The sequence below is a fragment of the Odocoileus virginianus genome, chromosome 6 (assembly GCF_023699985.2).
Source record: "Odocoileus virginianus isolate 20LAN1187 ecotype Illinois chromosome 6, Ovbor_1.2, whole genome shotgun sequence".
NCBI classification, from domain to species: domain Eukaryota; kingdom Metazoa; phylum Chordata; class Mammalia; order Artiodactyla; family Cervidae; genus Odocoileus; species Odocoileus virginianus.
Window position 1 is genome coordinate 14184849 of NC_069679.1, and position 15621 is coordinate 14200469.

The 15621-nt window shown below is 42.7% G+C and overlaps 2 pseudogenes; both read right to left on the reverse strand.

Moving 5' to 3' along the window:
• Positions 1-2930: 2930 nt before the first annotated feature.
• On the reverse strand, positions 2931-3848 carry LOC110129568 (myosin regulatory light polypeptide 9 pseudogene; annotated as a pseudogene).
• A 10443-nt stretch (positions 3849-14291) lies between these two features.
• Positions 14292-15191, reverse strand: LOC110129566 (voltage-dependent anion-selective channel protein 3 pseudogene; annotated as a pseudogene).
• Between the last annotated feature and the right edge of the window lie 430 nt (positions 15192-15621).

A 15621-nucleotide genomic window follows, 5' to 3' on the forward strand; every position in this document is an offset into this window, starting at 1 on the left:
GATGCTGTAAAGAGCAATATTGCATAGGAACCTGGAATGTTAGGTCCATGAATCAAGGCAAATTTGAAGTGGTCAAACAGGAGATGGCAAGAGTGAATGTCGACGTTCTAGGAATCAGCGAATTAAAATGGACTGGAATGGGTGAATTTAACTCAGATGACCATTATATCTACTACTGTGGGCAGGAATCCCTTAGAAGAAATGGAGTAGCCATCATAGTCAACAAAAGAGTCCAAAATGCAGTACTTGGATGCAATCTCAAAAATGACAGAATGATCTCTGTTCGTTTCCAAGGCAAATCATTCAATATCACGGTAATCCAAGCCTGTGCCCCAACCAGTAATGCTGAAGAAGCTGAAGTTGAACGGTTCTATGAAGACCTACAAGTCCTTTTAGAATTAACACCCAAAAAGTTTAGGTAATAAGCAACCCCCTAATCTCCGTAGGTTAACCCAGGAAGAATTTATTGCTTGTGTCACAGTCCAGTGCAGGCTCTGTGTCCCTCCTGGGCAGCTGTTCTTCAAGTAGAAACTCAAGGAATCTGGCTGCTTCTACCTGGCAACTCCATCATTTCAGAATTCTTTACTTCTAATCATATCAACAGGAGAGAGGGTGAGTCAAGGTTCTTGGGGGAATCTTAAGAAAGCCAGGCACAGGCAGAAATTAGCTTCAATTTAGCCGTCAGGGAGGCTGAAGCTCTAGTCTTTCCATTTCTGCAGGAGAGGAAATGGGATGGTCAGCACCATGCCTGTGTCTGTTATATTCATGCAGAGTCTTCAGCCCCCACAGTTGTTGCAACTTAGTTTTCAGATATTCCTGCAGGCCTGTCTCTCTCTCCAGTACAGAGTTTCAGTTTTCTTGATTTTTTAAAACTTTAATGGTCACCTGTGTACTGATAGTGCATTAATATTTGAGACTTAAGGCACTGTGTGATACCATGACCACCACGTAGTAGTTGTTTGATAATATCTGCTTAATTGAATGAAGGGAGAAGGCTAAGGATGTCTGGAGAAGCCGTCTCTGACTCAAATTTAAAGTGTCAACTACAAACTGGCACTTGCCTGTCAACTACAAACTGGCACTTGCCTGTCAACTACAAACTGGCACTTGCCAAGAGCATTTGCCAGCGACTGACTAGCAACAACAAGGGCATTTGCCATCTGCCTCTGCAGAGACTGAACCCTGTGCTGGTGCAGCTGCTGACCGTCAGCACCTGCGGAGGGGAGTTCAGGGTGGAAAGTGAGGCACTCTGTGCTCCATGGAAACTGGTGGAACAAGTCTTTAGGAAGTTACATGTTTTCAGGAACCCATTTCATGATCCCAATCCTTGCGTCTCTTCATATCAAGAAAAGCACTAAATCCCTTCATGGTGACGCAGCTTATTAGTTTGATCTCTGGTGAGTAGCTAAGATCAATCATGTGAGTATTTTGTGTCTGACTCCCAATAAAACCTCTAGACACCAAGGGTGGAGTGAGCTTCCCTAGTTGACAACACTCTGTACATACTGCCAATATTGATGCTAGAATTAAGCATGCACACCAGTATCTCCTCTTCCTGCCTAGATCCGTGGGGCAGACTGTGGACCTCTTGGGCAGGGGCTGAATGAAACAGAATTAACTTGATTCGTGTCATGGTGCCTTTTCCCTAGGACTGGTTATAAGCAGCAGTATCCCTGTGGCTCCATCTCTACCTCTTTGAATGCCTCTCACCGTGGCCACCAGCCTCTCCCAGTCCTCGCCCTTCTGCATGTGGCACACGGTACCTGTCATGCCCCTCCCTCTGCAGCGCTGCCCCTGTCCAGATCACCTTCTGCTGTTTCCTGCTGCTGACCACCACGTGGGCCCCTTCCTGGGTCAGACACTGGGCGATGGTGAAGTTGATCCTGCAGGAGAGATGGAGAAGATGAGGCAATCAGCCCAGGGCTGAGCCCTTCCTGTCTTGCTGCATTTCTAGCCTTAAGGCCCCAAGTGAATTTCCTACTATCCTGGGGCAGCTAACCTCGTGCTCTGCTTATGGATGATCAGAGGACCAGAGAGAGTCAAGAGAGAACTTCCCTTCATGGGTGTGTTGGACAGGCTGCCAGTGTCTATCGGATCTTGGCTTCACCTTCTGTTCAAATGGCTGCAGCCTGAGAGTTTGTTGCCTCCAGTCTGTGAAACCACTGGGCACCTAAAAGCATGCAACGTGGAAGCACGGGGTCTAATTCCATCCAGAGCGACTCTCGATCACTGGAGCCAGGGCACGAATGACTGAACTGTCCCCCTGACTTTCCCTGATGGGCACTCTGAGGTATAGTTCCCATGTTTCCCAAAGGATCTGTAGAATCTAGCACCCGGTGGCCTGTAGTGGCAGCCAACTCCATGACAGGCCCATGCTGGCTTTCTCTCCTTTCCTGCTTCCCTTCTTGTTTCTCCTTAGGGTCACATTCCCAAATAAACTATGACACTTCCACCTGGGGATGAAGTTAAGACAACGAGGTCGACAAAATCTAGACACGCCCACAATTCCCAGGTCCCCCAGATGTTCTCTCACCCATTTGAAGATCCTGTGACCACGGCGACTTTGTTGATCGGGTTGGTGTTACCCCTGGCTCCCCTGCTGGTGCCCCTCATGGACAGCAAGGCCTTAGAGGGCAGGAGACCCCTCCAAGCTCGGGTCAGGGGCCTAAACATAGTGGTTTCTGTTGGGTCTTCCTCTTGGTGAGCTTGGTCTAGGGAGGTTTCTAGAAAGTTAATCACAGTTGCAGTCAGCAGTGTCTCTGAGTAAGGAGCTGATGCAACACCTCCCTGGTTGGGCTAGATCCTGGGCGGTCTGGGGATCACTCTGGGAAGCTCAGCCTAGAACCTGTTCTTCTAGTCCTTCTCATGGTTTACTTTTTTTTTTTATCATAAAGTTTAATTATTGTTCAGAAAAAATTGAGTGAATAGCCTTCTCTGAAAAAATATATTGACTCTGTAGACTGCAGTTACTGGGGGCGGGGAGGGTAGACGGCAGCTGGTAAGTTAAATTACCCTATTTTCTATTCTTAAAATGACAAGAAGTCCCACATCCAGTCTGATTATAGAGATGCATGTGCCCCAAATGGCTGAGAATAAATACAACAAGAAAGGCAGAAGCTGTAAAGCTAAGGGCATGCAATAGGCTCTAAGAGAAAGTCTCAGAAATACCCAGAGTGGCAACAAGGAACGTTTGGCTGGAATTTGAAGTTCTTTTTAGTCGTCTTTGTCTTTCGCTCCATGCTTAAGGATGCGCGTGAACTCAATGTAATTGAAATTCCCCCTTTTGTCAATAGGTGCTTCTCTGTACAGCTCGTCCACTTCCTCATCTGTAAACCAGTCTCCCATTGTGGTCAGCAGTTCTCTCAGGTAATCCTCCTGAATGGTGCCAGTTGCTTCTTCATCAAAGCAAGCAAAAGCATTTCTGATGACATCTGGATCTGTGCCATTTAACTTTTCACCAAACATCGTGAGAAACATGGTAAAATTTATGGGACCTGGAGCCTCATTCATCGTGGCATCCAGATACTCATCAGTTGGATTTTTTCCCAGGGAAGCAAGCATGTCATGCAAGTCTTCCTTGTCGATGAACCCATCCCTGTTCTGGTCGATCATGTTGAAGGCCTCCTTAAACTCCTGAATCTGGGACTGGTCAAACATGGTGAACAAGTTGGAGGTCGAGTGCTGGGGGCGCTTCTTGGTGGTCTTGGTCTTTGCTCTTTTGCTCAACATGGTGGCAGTTAAGTCCCTAACTCTGCCGCGAGAATCCGAGAGCTTCTGGAACCTCCTCGCTGCCTCAGCTGCCGCTACCAACTCCCTTCCACTCCCAGAGACGGTACAAACCGACACTTCCGGCCCCTCATGGTTTTCTGAACACAGACTTTCCTATATGAAATCTTTTCTGTTTAAACTAACTGGAGTGGTTTCTGCTGCTTAGAAGCAAATCCTAACCTATTCTCACACAGGTTCAAAAATTATTTAATCATCGAGACCCATAGGATAGTGAACATGTACTGTACAGGTTTGCTGCCTGAGGACCAAGCAAGTTAAGGTGTGAAAGGGTTTTGTAATGTGTCTAAAATATAAGCAGTTCTGTAGCTTCTTATAACAGTTGACGTGTGTTTCATCATTCTATCCTTGAGAGACCCCTGGCCTCCAGCCTCTGGATGCAGCTCACCCTGCTTGCAGTGCTTCGCCCTGCCTGCTTCCCCTCCCACAGCCTCTTCTATGTTTTCAGTGCATTAAGGGGATCCTTTCTCATGTATTATCTCCTCCATGTGACCTAGTTAGTGGTCCTATGCTTACTCCCCTTCTAGCATTTATGGCGCTAACTCTAATGGACTGTGTTGTAGTTATCACTTTTAACAGGGTGCCCACCACCTGCTACTTGCTTAACAGATATTTATTAAAGGAATGAAAAAAAAAATGAATGAATTGAGATTGGGCTGCCCTGAGCTAGTGAGGCTGTAGGGACCCCTTTGGACCATGGGTTGAATTTCTTAGTCACACTCGTCCCCTGTGCTGTCCTGTTGTGTCGGTTCAACTCTGGTCTGCAAACATTTACTTTCAAGAAGCCATTCTTGGATTTTAAGTGCTCAAGCTTTGAATGGCATCAGGCCGTGTGCGCAGTGAACTTGTGTTTTCCTGATGTTTAGGATTCTGACCCTGTGCTCAAATTTCCACAAATCTATAGCTCTGAACTGATTTACATAAAACCAATTCCCTTATTTAAGCACTTAAACTTTAGTAAATCTTAGGCAAATATCAAAGCAGCTTATGCTTTTGAAGCAAACTATATACACAAAAATTCATAATCTTTTATCTCAGAAACTTAGCTCCTATGGTTCCTATTCATTTATTATGGTTCCTTACCTCCCCTGTAGCCAGGGATTCAAAATAGAAGGGTTTCTTTGTCCTCCTACTTAACTTTTTGTTAGTGTCACTCCAGGCAGTTTATTCTTAAATCTCTGGGGCTTCATCTTGTCCAAGAACCCAATCTCTCGATCTCCGTTCCCCAAACCATTTCTCAGTCTTTTCTGACAAGGAAGAATCTACCTGGGGGAATAAAAAAGCTCAGCATTTCTCCCCCCGCCCTCCCCAGCTCCACCTGTTTCCTTCGCATCTTTCTTTATTTTGGGAAAAAAGATACAGAATCTAGGAGTGTACTAGTTTCCTCATTTTTTCAACAAACATTTTAATGGGAACCTGCTATGTACTGAGTGCGTGGAATACAAAGATGCCTCTATCATGGTTTTACCTTTGGTACTCAAACTGAAATTGTGCAACACAGATTGGGTCTTGAACCCATGGTCTTTTAACTGAGATCACTCACCTGGTCTCAGGATTTAGTGAAGCTCAGATTCTAAATGTCATGACACAGAAAGAATTCAGTAGGAAACAAAATGATAAAGAAGTGAATTTATTTAGAGAGAAACATACTCCACAGACAGAATGTGGGCCATCTCAGAAGGCAAGGGCAGCACCGTGGTATGGGGTTGTCAGATTTTATGTGCGTGCTTTGTCATTCAGTTGTGTCCAACTGTTTGCGACTCTGCAGACTGGAGTGGATAATTTCACAGGCTAATGAGTGCGAGGAGTATTCTAGCTATTTTGGGGAGAGGGTGGGCATTTCCAGGAATTGGGCCGTGGGGGCCCACTTTCTGACCTTTGTGATCGGCCTTGGAATGTCATGGAGCCTGTGAGTGTGTCATTTAGCTGATGTGTTAAAATGAGCATATTCTGAGGCTCAAGGTCTAGTAGGAGTAGACTCATCTGCCATCTTGGACCTATTTGGTTCTAATCAGTTTATGTCTTGTCCTCAGGCTATGTCACTCTTTTAAAGGTTGTGAAAGAAAGAAAGATAACACTAAGTCATGTCCGACTCTTGCGATCCCACGAACTGTAGCATGCCAGGCTCCTCTGTCCATAGGATTCTCCAGGCAATGATACTGGAGTGGGTTGCCGTTTCCTTCTCCAGGGGAACTTCCCAACTCAGGAACTGAACCCAGGTCTCCCACATTGCAGGCAGATGTTTTACCAACTGAGCTATGCAGGAAGCCCCTAAAAGGTTGTGCCCTGCCCTCTTCCCTCCTGCTTCAAAATTTTTCATACTCTGAACTGGGTGTGCAGACAAGAGTATAGTTATTATCCATAGTGTTAGGAGGTAAATATGGTGAACACAGTTTCTGAACATAAATGTTGCATTGGTTAGATAAAATATATTGGGGAAAATAATACCAGAGTGGACTCAGGAAAAGGAGCTTTCCTTATTGTTATTTTTTATTTTAAAAGATGCATGCTTTTTAAAAAAGGGGTAAATGTTCACTGTAAAATTAAAAACTATATATTTGAGAAAATTCATGAGAAAATTCAGGGAAAAGCTGTGAAAGACTTCATAGTGAATCTGACTTTGAAATGGATTGATATATTCTATGGAAAGCCAGGCTTTGTCTAGAACACTCTTCAGGTGATCAGATTCTGTGGGGTCACTGCACCTTTCATTGCCTTTGAGTTATTTACAACTGATAGCAATGCAAATGACGCCTATCCACAGATGCAAATAAATGTTGTCTGGAGGAGATTCAATTGGTTTCCTTCCCTCCACTGTGGAAGAAATCAGCTTTGCATCTATTAAGCAAATTTATTTTAGTTTTCCTTATGGTCTCCCTCTATGTGCGGTTCTTTGAATTCACTTTTGAATCAGTTATAATATCTTAGTGGTTTCCTTCATGAATTATTGAGTTAAGTAAAAATTTTGGTACTTGTTCATTTTATATTTGCATGACAGTATGACTTTGCCTTATAAAAAATTATCCTTCAACAGAAGAAAGTAAAAATTTGATATCAAGTTAAATATTGTTGTTGTTATTGTTTTTTAACAATTCCCTTAGCTACCTCTCTGCATATCCATTCTCATATAAAATCCATGTATTCAATTTTACAGAAAGGGATCACAGTACAGATGGATTTTCCCTTTCTCCATCCTTCCCACCTTTTCCCCTCTTCTTTTGTGTTTCCTTTCCTCCCTTCCTTCTTCCTTCCTTTTTTCTTCTTTCTTCCTTCCTCTCTCTCTCTCTCTTTCTTATATTTATTTATTTGTGATGTGGACCTTTTTAAAAAAATTATTTACTTATTTTTGGCTGTGCTTGGTCTTTTGTTGTTGCACCAGCTTCTTTTCTAGTTGTGGTGAGCGAGGGCGACGAGCGAGGGCTCGTTTAGGTAAGAAGTGTGTACTTCTTGTTGTGGAGGCTTCTTGCTGTGGAGCACGGGCTCTGGGCACTCAGGCTTTCAGTAGTTGCAGCACGTGGGCTCAGTAGTTGCGGCTCCCAGGCTCTAGGGCACAGGCTCAATAATTGTGGTGCATGGGCTTAGTTGATCCATGGCATGTGGAACTTTCCCAGATCAGGGATCGAACCCATGTCTCCTGCATTGGCAGATGGATTCTTGACCTTGGCGCCATCCGGGAAGCCCTGATGTGGACCATTTTTAAAGTCTTTATTGAGTTTGTTACAATGTTGCTTCTGCTTTACATTTTGTTTTTTTGGCCATGAGGCATGCAGGATCTTAGTTTCCTGGCCAGGGATCGAACCTGTGTACCCTGAATTGGAAGGCAGATTCTTAACCACTGGACTACCAAGGAAGTCCCTCCTTAGCTGATTCTTAAAGGATGAATGAAATAAGGAGTTTAGGAATACGGGAGGGCACATCAAGTGCAAGGAAGGTGGCAAGGAGAGAAAAGCACAGTGGGAGGAACTACAGAGAGTTTGGTATTCCTGGAACATCCAGTGTGACTTGGGGATGGGCTGGAGATGAGGCTAGGGAATTAGTCAAGGGCCAGATGATGGCATTTATTGAATGCTGAGACAGAGAGCCTGGGCTTTATCTAGAGGACAGAGGAGAGATATTGAAATTTAATAAGAAAGGTGAAAGTGTCAAATATTGACATGGTTAGAGTTTTGCCTTCTAGAGACAATTTCTGTGTGTGTGTGTGTGTGTGTGTGTGTGTGTGCATATGCTCATGCACAGTTTGATCTGGCAGCTAAGAGATTACTGTAGCAGGAGATATGAAGGTCCTAAATCAATTAAATACCATCAGGAAATAGATGACAGAATCAATCAGATAAATTAAAGAGAGTTTTCATGAAGGGACTATTTTCAGAGGTAAGGTATAGGAAAGGTGCAGGGACTGTGTGGTACCTGGAGTTAGCAACAGGGGAGTCAGCAACAGCTACCATCCAGGCCTGAATGGACGAGAAGAGGAAGTTGTTGTTCAGTCAATCAGTTGTGTCTGACACTTTGTGACCCCATGGACTGCAGCACACCAGGCTTCCCTGTCCATCACCAACACCCGGAGCTTGCTCAAACTCACGTCCATTGCATCAGCGTTGCCATCCAACAATCTCATCCTCTATAATCCCTTTCTCTTCTTGCCTTCAATCTTTCCCACCATCAGGGTCTTTTCTGATGAGTCAGTTCTTCAGATCCAGGTGGCCAAAGTATTGGAGCTTCAACTTTAGCATCAGTCCTTCCAATGAATATTCAGGACTGATTTCCTTTAGGATTGACTGGTTTGATATTCTTGCAGTCCAAGGGCCTCTCAAGAGTCTTCTCTAGCATCACATTTTGAAAGCATCAATTCTTCGGCACTCAGCCTTCTTCATGGTCCAAATCTCACATCCATACATGACTACTGGAAAAACCATAGCTTTGACTATACAGACCTTTGTCAGTAAAGTTGTGTCTCTGCTTCTTAATATACTGTCTAGGTTTGTCATAGCTTTTCTTCCAAGGAGCAAGCATCTTTAAGGGGTTACTTCAACAAAGAGAGATAGAGGGCTGCCTATCAGGAGCTGTGACTTCAGGTCAAGTGTCTTGGCAAGATTCAGGCACCCCTGCAGAAGGGAAGCCAAAGAAATGAATACTACAACTTCATTCCTTTCCCTTCTCTGACCTATTATTACCATCTATGGCGCCTTCCATTGTCAGAACCCTCTGGGAAGCAGATGTAATTTATACAGGTCAGGTATAGACAGCCTCCAAGAGCACAGAACAGAGTGGAGACCAGGAAGGCACAATTCTGAAGGGGCAAGTACAAGATAGTGTTGGGAGGAAAAAAATTCTCCTACTCAATTGGCTGGTGTATTTGTTAAACTGACATAAGACAGATTTTTTTTTTTTTTTTACTGTATGATGCCATTTATATAATGTCTTCAGCCACACAAAGCAACAGCTAACACTGATCAAATATTTACTTTAAGGCTAATATTATTCTAATACATTATATGAGTCAAGTCAATCCACAGAACAATCTGAAGATAGGTGCTTTATTATCCCCATATTACACATGGGCAAAATGAGGCAAAGAAAGGTTAAAGAACTTCCCCGAGGTGACCCAGCTAGTAAGAGTCAGACCTGGAATTTGAATCTAGGCCATCTGGCTCCAAAGACACACATATGCCCTCTCTATTGAAATAAGACAAATTAACAGGAGAAAAACAACTGTAACTTCATACTTGTGGGAACCTCACATAGATATAAGAGGGTCAAAGACAGTCAGGCAGTTGAGGCTTACATGTCATTATGAGCTAAAGAGAGAAGGTAGGGGTCTGGGCTTCAAAGTGAAGGAAGATAATTCATAGGAATTATCATGCTCTTCATGGGAAGAGCAAATGTTTGGTAAATAAATTATTGCCCTGCCATGCAGAGACAATAGGGACATAGAGAGGACTTTGAACCTCCCTGCCAGCTTCCCATATCTTTGGCCCGTATTCTTTGTGGTTATCTTTGGTGATAGTTCTCTTCCTAGACTAGGCTCTCTGTCTAAGTTGTTTTAGGCATCAAAGGTACAGGTATTATAAAAAGGTCTTCTTGAGTCTTTTAGGCTTTGATTGACTTCAAGTCAAAATAATACAAATGACAAAGTGGCATGTTTTGAGGAAGCTTGTTCTGAACCTCTTCAATATCTAGCCAATCCAATTCTTGAAAACATCAGTTTCAACACTGACTTTCTTTGGTATCAATATTATCTTTGCTTTGTTCCTGTATAACTCCTCATCCCACCCCCCATACGTGTTTCTTGATGAGCGCTGAATTATGGAAAGGTCCTTAAATGAAAATTATCCACGCACCCACTGCCCCCCCATCTAAATTCACAACAGCGCAACACAAGCTGAAACACTTAATTTCTAATACCAGGCTATACTCTTAACAAAATTAAATATAAACTAGAGGAAGATAAGAAACCCTAAGGCATTTAAATATTAAATGAAGCATCCCAGAAACCGGTATTTAGAATGTTTTTCTTGGCAACTGGGAAGTTTTTTCACTCTGAGTCACAGTAGAATAATGTGACTTTCTTCCCTTTTTAAGTTTGGCTAATGGGAAGGGGAGGTAGAAAAGGAGATTCTGCATAACTTTGAACACAGGTGCATTCTCAGGCAGATCATTTTTCAAAAAGACCACAGATAGAAGTTGAAGATCTGCAGATTGATTTCCCTTTTAAAAAGCAAATTTACTGACGTATATTTTACATATAAAAATTAAGTATACAGTGACATTGCAACAATCTCATTAAGATAGTCTTAGAAAACACTTTCATCACTCCAATAAGATCTTTCCAGTCCTTTATAGTTAATCCCCATTCTTACCCTCAGCCCCAGGCAACCACTGATTTACTTTCTGCCTCTATTAATTTTATATATATTTGCCTTTTCTGAACTTTCATGAAAGGGAAAGTTGCTCAGTTGTGTCTGACTTTTTGCAACCTCATGGACTGTAAGGTACATCGAATTCTTCAGGCCAGAATACTGGAATGGGTAGCCATTTCCTTCTCCAGAGGATCTTCCCAACCCAGGGATTGAATCCAGGTCTCCTGCATTGCAGGCGGATTCTTTACCAGCTGAGCCACTAGGGAAGCCCTAAACTCTCAAATAAATGAGGAAATCAATTTCTTGAGAATATGTATGCCTACTTGGAAAGTCTTTGCCCGTATATTGTTCTATAGCATTCTCTGGCCAAGTGGGTGGGACACTTGGTAACATGGGGAAGAATATATATCTGTATAAAATATTCTATTTATGCATTGGTAGTGAGCCCCTGGTGCTTTGCTTGATGCCTGGAGAGAATCTCGGTGACAGTAATAGCTCTCGGGTGTGCAGGTCCTCGGTATTTGGGCAGCTGGCCACTCCTCTCTGGGCTTTAGCTCAGGCCATGCCTTCCTCCTCCTCCCAGGACACACCCACCAGATCGCCATGCTCTCTTTCTAGCCTTCACTTTGCTGAGCCATCCAAGCCCCAAATTAGGATATTTAAAGACACCAAATCATATTGTGTCCATCAGACTAGACCTCTTAAACACTTTTCATAATCATCATAGTGCATGGTGACCTCTGTGACTTTTCTACAGTACTGTACCCATTTCTTCCAAGACCACTGTTCCTTTTCTTGTATTTTGTGTTAACCGCTGTTCATTCCATCATCCAAGTCAAAAACTTCAGAGTCAGCCATGATTCTTCCTCTCACTTCTTCCACATCCAGCTGTCACCAAGTCCTGCCAAAAGTATATCTGCTCTGTGTAAGCTGATCTCCTCTTCATCCCACTGTTACTTTATCTTACTGAGGTGGTCATGTATCTTGCCTGGAGTAGAGTTGTAGCTTCTTTTCTGCTGTTGCTTCCAAACTAAGCTGAGGTGATCTTTCCAAGACGAGAATCTGATCAAGTCCATCTCATTGCTAAAATTCAACAATGGCCCTCCATCAGCTTTTTTCTTTTTTTAAAATTGTATTGAAGTATAGTTGATTTATAACATTGTGTTAATTTCTGCTGGACAGCAAAGTGATTCAGATACATACATACATATATATTATTCTTTTTTAATATTATTTTCCATTATGGTTTATCACAAAATATTGAATATAGTTCCCTGTGCTATTCAGTTGTTGTTATTACTTAGTCACTAAGTTGTGTCCAACTCTTTGAGACGCCATGGACTGTAACCTGCTCAGTTCATCTGTCCATGGGGTTCTCTTGGTGAGAATACTGGAGTGGGTTGCTGTTTCCTTCTCCATCTCCACCGACTTTTCTAATAGTTTAAATTCCTTGGTTTCCAAGGCTTGGATTTTGTTAATCTGTCCCTGGCCTGTTTCTCTTTGCCATCACAGGCTCCTTTTACAAGAAATGTAACACTGTCCCTATATTTCTATACTTACATTCTCCTCCTCTGGATTGCTCCTACTCTTTGCTGCAGACTCAGCACAGGCATCATCTCCTCTGAAGGTGATTTTATCTGCAGGGAAGGCTTCTTAGATATACCTGTTTGGTGTTTCCAACTAAAACCTCTGTCTCAGCCCTGTGACTTCTCCCACCCCCATTCAGGCTGATAGCACCTTAAGGGCAGAGTCAATATTTTATACTCCTCCAAGGTCAGGTTTGCATATTTTGTTCAGAGTTCTCTTTTAAAAAATGACATTTCTCTGTCAATGCCTTGAGCCTCTTATGGCATCATGAGTCCTGTGTGTTGAGACCCAAAAAGTCAAAGCCTAAGATTTAGCTGGAGGAAGCAGATGTGTGGTTGAGCTGATGGTGTTTTCTATTACAATCAGCCTCTTTCTTCCAAGGAGGATCCAGTTGCCTTTTTTTTTTTTTAAGTGCTTACTGTGTATCAAACTCAGATTCATTAAGTATTTTCATCTTTATAAAAATACATTGAGGTAAGTGATACTATCCCCATTTACACATAGGGAAACTGGGTCATAGAGAAGTTAAATAACTTGCCGAACCACATATCATCACTGCCCATTAGTAATGGGATTTGTTTCCAAGTCCCATGCTCTTAACTTCTAAGATATCTATTAATATATCTATATAGCTGTGTGTGTGTGTGTGTGTGTGTGTGTGTATTACTGGTTCAGTAATGGAATGGATCAAATGTTGTGAGCTTAAATAATTTTGAATTCTGACCCAACACATTTATGGACATAGGAGGGTATCTAAATGTGGACTGAAGATGAAAACTGTGGAGCCTCTTTACCCATCCTGCTTTCATTTGGGCCTCCCTAAGCAGATGGTGATTGCAGCCATGAAATTAAAAGACGCTTACTCCTTGGAAGGAAAGTTAAACCTAGATAGCATGTTAAAAAGCAGAGACATTACTTTGTCAACAAAAGTCCGTCTAGTCAAGGCTATGGTTTTTCCAGTGGTCATGTATGGATGTGAGAGTTGGACTATAAAGCTGAGCGCTGAAGAATTGATGCTTTTGAACTGTGGTGTTGGAGAAGACTCTTGAGAGTCCCTTGGACTGAAGGAGATCCAACCAGTCCATCCTAAAGGAGATCAGTCCTGGGTGTTCATTGGAAGGACTGATGCTGAAGCTGAAACTCCAATACTTTGGCCACCTCATGTGAAGAGTTGACTCATTGGAAAAGGCCCTGATGCTGGTAGGGATTGGGGGCAGGAGGAGAAGGGGACGACAGAGGATGAGATGGCTGGATGGCATCACCGACTCAGTGGACATGAGTTTGAGTAAACTCCAGGAGTTGGTGATGGACAGGGAGGCCTGTCATGCTGCAATTCATGGGGTCGCAAAGAGTCGGACTGAACTGAACTGAACTGAAGTCTTATTAACAAGGATTCTGCAGCCAGTTTTAGAGTCAGTCTTAAATATACAGAGACAATCCTTCTGTATCAGGCAGTTTCTTGCCAAAGTATGCCTAGTATAGTTTGCCTTTTCTGGCTATGAGTCCACATATGCTTTTTGTTGTTGTCGTTGTTTTACGGGTTTTTTTGGCTGTCAAGAATGTGGGATCCTAATCCCTTGACCAAAGATTGAACCCTTGCCCCCTGCAGTGGAAGCATGGAGCTCAAACCACTGGACAACTGGGGAGTTCCCCACCTACGCTTTTTTTTTTTTCCATGTATGTTTCAAATGTGATGGGTTTGTTTTATTTTACTCTGATGCAAAACCAAAGATTCTACTACCGTACAGAGACCAATATATTACAAGGTCATGAAAAAGTGGTGTGGGACATGCAGGACATGATGGACAGCTGGAGGGTTGGGTCATCTCCTTTGTAACATGAGACTATACCGTCACTGAGGAACACATTGAAAATAACACTGAGGAACTGAACTGAAATATGGCACGAATGTGACAACTTCCAGGCACGCCTTCAAGCACCTCCCTTAGAAAGGATTCAGTACCTAAGCTTCAGTGTGGGGAGGATTATAATTCTTTGGAAGAATAAAAAGTTCACACTTTTGAATTTCACAGAAGAATTTTAAGGCCAAAACATAGTGGGTTCATTTCTCTTCACCTCCAGGGACAAAGCTGATGCTTTATTCAAAACCACATTAAGCTTCTAGTTCAAATCCCAGCCCAACCTTGTGCCCTCCTGCATTGAATTTCTTTCCATCGATTAGAGCTGACAGGATCAGTTTCAGTCCTGGTCGAAGGGTCTGAGTGTAACCCAGTTCAATCAGGCTGGCATTGTTTACTTTAGCAGAGAGAGAAGTTCTACAGTCCAGCTTGTACTTAGCAGCAATGCTGAAGCGGGTGTTGTTACTGCTGGCTGTCCACACAAGATTTATTGACACTTCAGTCTTCTCATTCACCTTTTGGTAGATCGACCCTCCAATCTTAGTGCCATCATTCACATGAATGTGCAGCTGGAAGTCTGTGGTCTTGTAACCCAGGGTGAAATTATTCTGTGACAGTTTGGATTTGGCTGTGTCAAAACTCATCTGATAGCCAGCAAGCCAACCTTCAAAGGCCAACACAGCCCAGCCATAGATGGTTGGTCCAGAAAAATCTATATCAACATTACTGCCAAGACTGAAACAATCCCGTTTTATGAGGCCTTCAATTTCCCACCCTTCTTTCCTGTGTTAGGTATAAATATGGTATCAAGAGTCAGTTTCAACCCTTCAGCCAACTTATTCTCCAGAGAGATTTCTATCCCAAGAGTATTGTCTGTGTTCCACTTCTGGGTGAAGGTCAGTCCATAGTTACAGATCTTGTATTTGGTCTATAGGTTGCCTGATGCTTTCCCTGCATCAGTGTTAAGCATGACCAGAAGTAGAAAATTCCACTCCACTACATGATTTGGTTCTCAGATCTATTTGACCATGTTAGCATATGCTTTATTGCAGACATCTTTGGCGGCCTTTCCTAGGTCACAGTAAGTTGGTGTGTTACACATATCTCCAACTGGAGGGCCTGTCCACTCCACCAGGGCACCACTGAAGCCCCACCTATGCTCTTGAGAGGAAAAGTGATTTACGTCTTTGACAGGTAACTGGCATTAGAACCTACTCTTGCAAGTATTGTTTATCTTTTTGATTATTTTATTCAGAATGAATAATAATATGATTCAGGTCATGAAGGTGTAACTCCATGTTCCTGCCCCAAGAAAGAACCAGTTTTCCCCATCTTCAGGCAGATATAGGAGTATCATAGTCAATGATAGGATATTGACTCCTCGGAATATCATATAAAATTATATATAAATATATAACTATGTCTATACTTGCACAGTTAAACATAATATATATGTATATACACATGCATACACTGTAATTTTTTATTTACTAGTTCTCATCCCATTTGCTATATCTAACATTATATTTTTC